This window comes from Cephus cinctus, unplaced genomic scaffold (assembly GCF_000341935.2).
Source record: "Cephus cinctus unplaced genomic scaffold, Ccin1 Ccin1_scaffold0806, whole genome shotgun sequence".
Lineage (NCBI taxonomy): Eukaryota > Metazoa > Arthropoda > Insecta > Hymenoptera > Cephidae > Cephus > Cephus cinctus.
Window position 1 is genome coordinate 644,065 of NW_014333403.1, and position 8,642 is coordinate 652,706.

An 8,642-nucleotide genomic window follows, 5' to 3' on the forward strand; every position below is an offset into this window, starting at 1 on the left:
GGGGGGGGGGGGTGAGAGGGGGAGTATCATGGGTCGATTGGTATTAATAACAATAAAATTTATCGGTAGCGGAAATTTCCGGTTTTAGGCTGACACACTGTGCTTGACAACTGAAAAGATATATGTAAACATACGTTTGCTATTGCGTCACAGTACTTTGACCTTGTAACCTGATCTATTATATTTTCTAGATGTATGAGGTCTAGTTTTTCTTTCACTAACACCACAATAATTTTACCACTGTGTATGCACGTGTGCATGTATAGGCTTTTAAAAGTTACCTTCGATCTGAGTGAGAAACGTGATATCATTGATTTCGTAATACTGGCACGCGACCTCTATCACATAGTTAGTCACAGACTCGTAACACCGCTCGCTCCTTTTTTAATCGGCCTCGAGTCCTCAAAATAATGTACCTTGGGGATTCGATGAATCGTCGAATGACGTAGTGATTCTGAGGATGAGAAAAGAAAAAGAAAAAAATTTCATAGAAACGGCAAAGTAAATACATAAATAACAAACGGAGGTTTTGACTTTTCGAAGAACAAAATATCAGCCGATAAGAAAATTGGGTGGATGCTTGATTCATAAATATTCTTAAAATTTCGAAGTATCTTTTTTACGACCGATCATACGACGAGAAACTGGTTACGCGGGTAGCCGGTAGTAACTTTTTTAACGAAGTCAGTAAATAACGGAGCCAACGCTTCGAAGTGTAAAAACATCTTAAATGTTGACAGTTTCCTTGACACGGTTAAAATGAAAAGAAAAAAAAACATTTAATAAAAAGGACGCGGATAAGTAATTACGGATTGCGGACAAGAGCGATGCCAAAAGATCTTCCGTAAGTCAGTCAGAGCGATTTCCGGTGGGCGGAAGCGTGAATTTAAAAATTACGTATATACAGTAACAAAGTGAAAGTGAAAACCGGAATCCATTTCGTATATCCGGAACGAAAGGAGTGGCAGTAAATATATATATATATATATATATATGCGTACTAGGGAATTTCTTTTTATATATCCATAGGGAATTGAACCTTTGCCAACGCGTCATTGTTCCTCGTGTCCTTCTCTGATGTTCTCTGCCATTCCTTAACCTCTTCGTTCTTCCTCACAGGAAAAAGATGACTTCGCGCAATACTCGTAAGGCTCATCATCCAAGCACAGAGAAAGGGTCCTTATAAGGTTAGAAGGTTGGAAGGTCCAAGGAGAAACAACGCCTCCTCCTTCAGACATACCGAAACATCTGCACGAGGAGATACGATGACACATCGAGTCGACTGGGCGCAGCCATGACACATTCGGCCGTGTCCTTTGCGCATGCGCAGTGCACGTAAACACTGTCTCGGCGCGACAACCCAATACAGATATACCTTGTAATGCGAAACGAAAAGTCTGATGCAAAGGAAGAAATTGCTATGCTGAAACCAATTTCACCATTCTTCTATACGGCTGTCGGATAGTATTCGATATTCTTTACTTACACGTTATTTACACAAGTGACTGTATGGTAAGTGCACTGAATTGGAATCAATAATTTTACTTTGTGATGCAAGTCGGAAAATGTTCAGTGCATTCGTACTAGGCGGTACGAAAAGACATTTTAAGCCGCATTGTCGCAACTCAAATGCACTTTTAAAATCCTTGCGAGCAACATATATACACAGTGTGTATATGTAATTAGTACAGTTCACTTAAACACGCGCATAATGATAACGTGAAATTATCTACGAGTGAATATGCATTTGAATTCCATATGGATATTACAACCATCCGTTATAGCATACATCGAATAAAGAATCTTCTTGGTATTGTCTTTTTAAATTCCAGTCACCCGTTACGTGGAATGGCGTAGGTAGGTAGGATGGAAGCAAAAGTTAAAAGTTGAGTCTCTCTCTGAGCTCTCCAACAAAGTTGCATAAACGATAAGTGCATATAAAGTGCATACGAGGCAACTCGTCCACCCTATACGTATACCCGAGTGTCATAAAAGCGTATGACAAATGATGGTGACACCCGTTAAATGAAATTCTGTACTAGCATCCTGCCAGTTCCAATTTCCTGCAGATACAAGCCAAGTATCTGATAACTTTACTTCTGACAAGACGAGATAACTCCAATCATCTGCAGTCCTGTAGGTTAATTACGAATGTAGGGATTTTTAAGATGACCAGTAATTTTGAGAAAATGATTCATTAAGAAAAAAAAAAATCACTACACGTTACCCGACGTTTCTCTCTACCGTATGTATACGTACGCCCAACGAACGTATTCAGTGGCGGGAAATTCAAAATAACCTGACTGATCGGATACCTTGAGATCTTTAATGTCTCTCGGGCAGATAGAGGATGAAAAGAAATGACTGGATCGTTCGGAAAACCATCCCCTTCCTTAACCCCTAACAAATAAGACGGAAACCCAACCCACCCACCAAGATCCAGGACGCTCGTAGAGATTTGGCAAAAGTAGGCCGCCTGTTATCGTATCCGAAAGCAGTACGGAAACTAATGGAGTACCGTGTATACGTGCGTCCTTTGGAATATCACCCTGTAATAACCACCCGTATAGGAAGTTCAGTCCATGAGTTATCGTCACGTCGATTGGTTAGGCAGAACTTTCGATACCGGATTTCCGGTTTATGCACCACTGTGCGCGTGCTGTTTAGCAGACGTGAAATTAAAGCTCGATTCACGCGACACGCGATATTCGAATTTGAGAAATTTTTTAGATAAATTTTCGACGTTACCTCAAAACTTTACTACAGGCATCGTATATATTCGTTTTTGAGTAAATGGAAGAAATTTTTTAACGATGAATGTGACTGGAAACAAAAGAATGACGGAGTTCATATAATTTTACAGAGCATCGAAATATTTCCGCGGGCATTTAAAAAAAATATGTAACACGATCATCGTGTCCTTTTTTTTTGTCTGTCTGACGAATTTGCACTTGGCATATAAAGATCGATATGTCAATTCCAAATATAGACACTGAGTGATCTTTGATCGAAAAAAAAATTAACTCGAATTGATAGACGATGGGGTAACTAGCCCCAGAACGACAATAAGGGTAGTTCTAAGGGGCGCTATAAGGGTCGAACGTAAACTCAGCCCTATAAGGAAAATGAAAAACTTTTCATAGCACGTACCAGGTGCTGCTCGTAAAATGCGACGACCTCTATCTGACTTGCCGGTTAAACTTTGTCCTTATTAAAATAACGGTCAACCATCGAACCGCGAGCTGATCATTTTGAGTAGGTTAGGTTGAGATTAGGTTGGGCTAGTTGGATGAGAGCAAACAATGCACGAATTTCGGTCCCGTTTGAGATTCTCAATAAGTATATAAAAACAAAGAGCTACGAGATAGGATTTTCGAAAAAAAAAATAGCAACGGGTGAAATTCAATTATATCCTCACGTCGAAGATACACGTTACGATTTAATTAATAGCCAATAATAAAACGTCACGTCAGACCTCCCGAATTCGGCAAATTATTTTTCGCTCGCTTAGACACTGTATCCGGTTAGAGAATTCGAAAAAAAAAAAAAAAAATTGAAAAAAATATAACCGCGTCACAAGTGTAATTTTTTGTTTCTTTATCGACAGCACAGCAATTTCTGGACCGACGAATTCAAAATAGCTGGCAGTGCCTTTTTTTTTATTATTATTATTTATCAATATCCTCTATTACGCAAACCTGGCACCACTGGATCGTTCCATACGGCGGCAATGTGTTGCAGGTAAAAAAAGTGCAATGAAATATCGCCGGCCTCTGCGCTGATTTATCCAGGACCAACTCAGTGCGATACAGTCAGCACGTATAACCGGTGCGTCCTAATACGTGAATCCGGCAGCGATGTGAATGGCGAAGGTTGGAGTTGAGGGTGAAAATGATAATAAAGGTATTTCAAAGGGGTCTCCCACGTGATAAATATTCCCCAACATAAGAATACGTATTACAGCTCTAGCACCCCGTTAAATAAGATGCAACGGCGCAGGGCTGCCAAATTGCATTCTGGGAAACATTCGCCGCCATTACTTTGTCCCACTTCCTGTTAGCGGGTAAGTCGGACATTATTTAACGTGGGATTAAACGGAGTTTAACGTAGCGACTGGTCCTCGACGTTTATTAACGCACAACTAAACGATTACAGTAAAGAGAAGAAATTTACCTGAAATGACCCAAAACCGCTGACAAATTTTTATAACAAAAAAAAAAGTAAAAAATTTTTCAAAAAATTTCCGTGGCATTGCTCTCACTGAATATCCAAAAATCATCAACCCCTCGGTCAAAAAAGTGACCATCCAAAAAATGTTTAAATCGGTCGACCATGAAAGTTATGGATTATCCTGTTATCTAATGTGGCATGACCCTTATCAGTTGTCTGACCAACTACGTGCTGGTATCACTGGTCGCTGTTCTAATCCACTAACTTAATAATGTGATACCAAAATAGCCACGTGATATGTGGAAAGGCCCACTACGTGTTTTGCTACGGGGATTGAGATTAGGGGCTGGACGGTATGAAGGTTTGACCTGATAGCCCATCGTTACGTAACTCGAGGAACGTTTAAAACGAATAGGTGTGTTTGATAAGAAAGAGGAAAAATTTTTTACAATACGTAGATATACATATATACGGTATAGCTAATAAATATCAATGACGCGTCCGACTAGAAACTGGACCGTGCGCTACTGGCCGGTTGATTTTTCTTTTCACGTGCTCGGAATGGCCGATTCTCATGATGGCGATTTATACGTATGTACGTAGCCAACGTTTCTACCGTCTGGTTATTTCTTGGTGCTGACTTATTTGTTACTTCCGGTGGTAAATGTCGGACTTAGCAACTATCCGGATGTACCAAGCCTCGTGTAAGACAGAACAAAACCACTTGGACTTGTTAACGAAGATTTATGAGAAAAGTCATTTGAGAAATTGTCTGAAGTAGGGAATTACATAGTCTGTAAATTGCATAGTGTGATAACGTCTTTTCCCTAATTATTGCATTAATTTATGGAATCTGCAGTTATTTTCAAATATACTGATAAATGATATACATATATATATATATATATATATATAGAGAGAGAGAGAGAGAGAGAGAGAGAGAGAAAGAGAGAGAGCGATGTACTATACAGACCGACCTACTTGGCACGTGGCCAAAATCCACGTCCAACTGTCCAGTCGCACTGTCACTGTACAGTCCAGCCCCTATTTTGGTGCACTTTGACATTTCACGGTAAACTCGATACCAAGACTTCTGTCATTAAATCTAATGAGTACAATAAGAAAGAAAGAAAGAAAAGACTCACATTCCTGACGTAAAGCCTTTGACAACTTTTAGCAGCGACTGTCCTCGCTTACCTGTAACAAACATATAGATATATATTATTAAGCGCATAACTATATCTGTGTGTATAGTCCGTGTAAAAGTTCTCCCTGATTTTTTGATTTTTTGACAGATCCAAAAATCAACGTAATCTCCGACAAGGCACACGTGGCGCTGTATACAATCTTACGAAGTAGTCCCGCGCGGCCTTTTCGTAGTGAAAGAAGAAAATATGAATTTTTAACATTTTTACCATACACTCCCGTGGTCTTACGCGACCGCGTGGGACTTTTTGTACGAGAGGGAAAAAAGATAGAAACGACAGACAGAGCATAAGGGACACAGAGAGGGAGCTCATTTAAAAATGATGGATCGTCAGATTTCCTGAAGCGTCCAACCCATATCCGCTTTATCTACTAGAAGCGATGTAGAAACGTTTCGTTATCGTGATCGGTGGTACGGGGTATTGATAGTGCAGCAAGATAAGGGATGTATCTCGTAGTAGCCACAAGAGGGTAGTACACGAGTTTAAGGGTATAAGCGTTGCCAGAAACAATTTGTCACACGAGCGACGGCAATATCGCCGTCAGTAAAGGGGTTAGCCGAAATATATATGGAGGTTAGGTTTCGCTTTCGTAAGGGTTGGTATTTCAGGATGCTGACTGGCCTATTGGGGTGGTTAGCCAGCCCGGTCAGGGTTGGGCCGTATAGCTCCATTGCTGCAGGAGTACGAGAATAGGAGGTTACCAAAGAGCATAGTAGGGCGGGGGGGGTAAGAGAGGGAGGAGTGGGTGACGTCGAGGATCGAAGGGAAGGGTGGATTAGAAGGGGCTGGTACAGATACTAATCACCGCCATAATGTCAGCTATAGGTTACAGCAACCCCTAGAACATCGACGCTGACACTTTCGAACCTTCCCAGACGCATTCCGCCGCATCCCCCGAGTGTATATCGCCACCCGCCTAAGAATCGACCCCCGAGCGTTGGATCGGACTACCCTTAAAATTAATAAGAAAAAACTTTCTTTGCCACGGCACCACACGAGGGAGGATTAAGTTTTCCTTGCGGAGTCTCAAAGCGAATGGGTATAGGGCGAAGAGACTTGGCAAAGGAGATAAAAGGAATAGGGGTTGAAAAAAGGATGAGTGAAAAGTACCCTAACGGTTGAAACGTCGATGAATCCTTTATGGGAAGATTTACGTCACCCTTGACCCCACCCCCCTCGTCGTTCCATCTTAACGCTGAACCACCCTCTCACGTACGAGCTAGCTAAATTACCGACTCCTACGTAATTGACACCCTTGTTAAACGATAAATTACACCTCGCAAGAACCACCCCACGATCTACCCATCCCATCCTTATGCTGGTAGTTTGAAAAGAGCGACGGGACTCTCTCGTATCGATTGATTTGACAGTGGATCTACTGGTGACGGTCGGAACTTTAGAGTATGGACAATGCAAGGGTTGAAAACTGCATAGGGGGTTGACAGACACCCCATGACGTCACAACCCCATCGGTCGATCTGACAGTGGATCTACTGGTGATGGTCGGAACTTTAGAGTATGGACAATGCAAGGGTTGAAAACTGCATAGGGGGTTGACAGACACCCCATGACGTCACAACCCCATCGGTCGATCTGACAGTGGATCTACTGGTGATGGTCGGAACTTTAGAGTATGGACAATGCAAGGGTTGAAAACTGCATAGGGGGTTGACAGACACCCCATGACGTCACAACCCCATCGGTCGATCTGACAGTGGATCTACTGGTGATGGTCGGAACTTTAGAGTATGGACAATGCAAGGGTTGAAAACTGCATAGGGGGTTGACAGACACCCCATGACGTCACAACCCCATCGGTCGATCTGACAGTGGATCTACTGGTGATGGTCGGAACTTTAGAGTATGGACAATGCAAGGGTTGAAAACTGCATAGGGGGTTGACAGACACCCCATGACGTCACAACCCCATCGGTCGATCTGACAGTGGATCTACTGGTGATGGTCGGAACTTTAGAGTATGGACAATGCAAGGGTTGAAAACTGCATAGGGGGTTGACAGACACCCCATGACGTCACAACCCCATCGGTCGATCTGACAGTGGATCTACTGGTGATGGTCGGAACTTTAGAGTATGGACAATGCAAGGGTTGAAAACTGCATAGGGGGTTGACAGACACCCCATGACGTCACAACCCCATCGGTCGATCTGACAGTGGATCTACTGGTGATGGTCGGAACTTTAGAGTATGGACAATGCAAGGGTTGAAAACTGCATAGGGGGTTGACAGACACCCCATGACGTCACAACCCCATCGGTCGATCTGACAGTGGATCTACTGGTGATGGTCGGAACTTTAGAGTATGGACAATGCAAGGGTTGAAAACTGCATAGGGGGTTGACAGACACCCCATGACGTCACAACCCCATCGGTCGATCTGACAGTGGATCTACTGGTGATGGTCGGAACTTTAGAGTATGGACAATGCAAGGGTTGAAAACTGCATAGGGGGTTGACAGACACCCCATGACGTCACAACCCCATCGGTCGATCTGACAGTGGATCTACTGGTGATGGTCGGAACTTTAGAGTATGGACAATGCAAGGGTTGAAAACTGCATAGGGGGTTGACAGACACCCTATGACGTCACAACCCCATCCGAAGAACGTTTACCAACGGTACGATCAAAGACTGCACCCAGTGGCTGTTTATAATTTCGCACTTGCCCTCGTTAAGGGGTTGGTGTACGTTACAGCGCCCACCCCTAGCCGACCTATCCTAACAAGGGACGAAGAACATTCGAGATTGACATATCACGAGTTGCAAGCCAATGCCAACCCCTAATCAGACCAAATCTCGTCCACTCTGTTGACACAGGATTTCGACTGCCCCTAGACTTACGCCACTAGACTCAACCCCTATACACACAACCCTTCCTTCGTGTTATTTCGCGCTAACGAAGCCAGCAATAAGAATTCGAAAAAGAAACGTAATACACGTACACTGACTACTCGGTGCTCGCTGCGCCATCTGCAGGGGATTAAAGAAACACCCTTAACCACTGCCACCATTCCTTATGGCAAAAAATAAAAACCACCGACTCTTATTCCACCCGTGAATCACGTTTATCTATATGCATTTTTTAACCTCAACTCGCTCAAATAACAAACCACCCTTAACTCAGCTTTCTTTTTCATATTCAACATTTCTTTCGTTCACCCACCATCGCCCAGCTCTAAGTACCATCCCTTATCGTTACATTCGCCACTTTCTCGTGACAAAGGCCGTCTCCCCCCCCCCCC

At 43.0% G+C, this 8,642-nt stretch overlaps 1 protein-coding gene and 1 long non-coding RNA gene across 3 annotated transcripts in view; both read right to left on the bottom strand.

Annotated features, from left to right (window-relative positions):
• LOC112494798 overlaps positions 1–1,169 on the bottom strand; it is a 2,670-nt gene extending 1,501 nt beyond the window's left edge. The window contains exons 1-2 of the long non-coding RNA XR_003060633.1: positions 1,040–1,169; positions 282–454 (exon numbers count right to left, since the gene is read on the bottom strand). This is a non-coding gene — a long non-coding RNA (uncharacterized LOC112494798). The remainder of the gene's footprint in view (positions 1–281; positions 455–1,039) is intronic.
• LOC107270680 (pleckstrin homology domain-containing family G member 5) overlaps positions 1–8,642 on the bottom strand; it is a 100,332-nt gene that overhangs the window by 74,236 nt on the left and 17,454 nt on the right. The window lies entirely within an intron of this gene.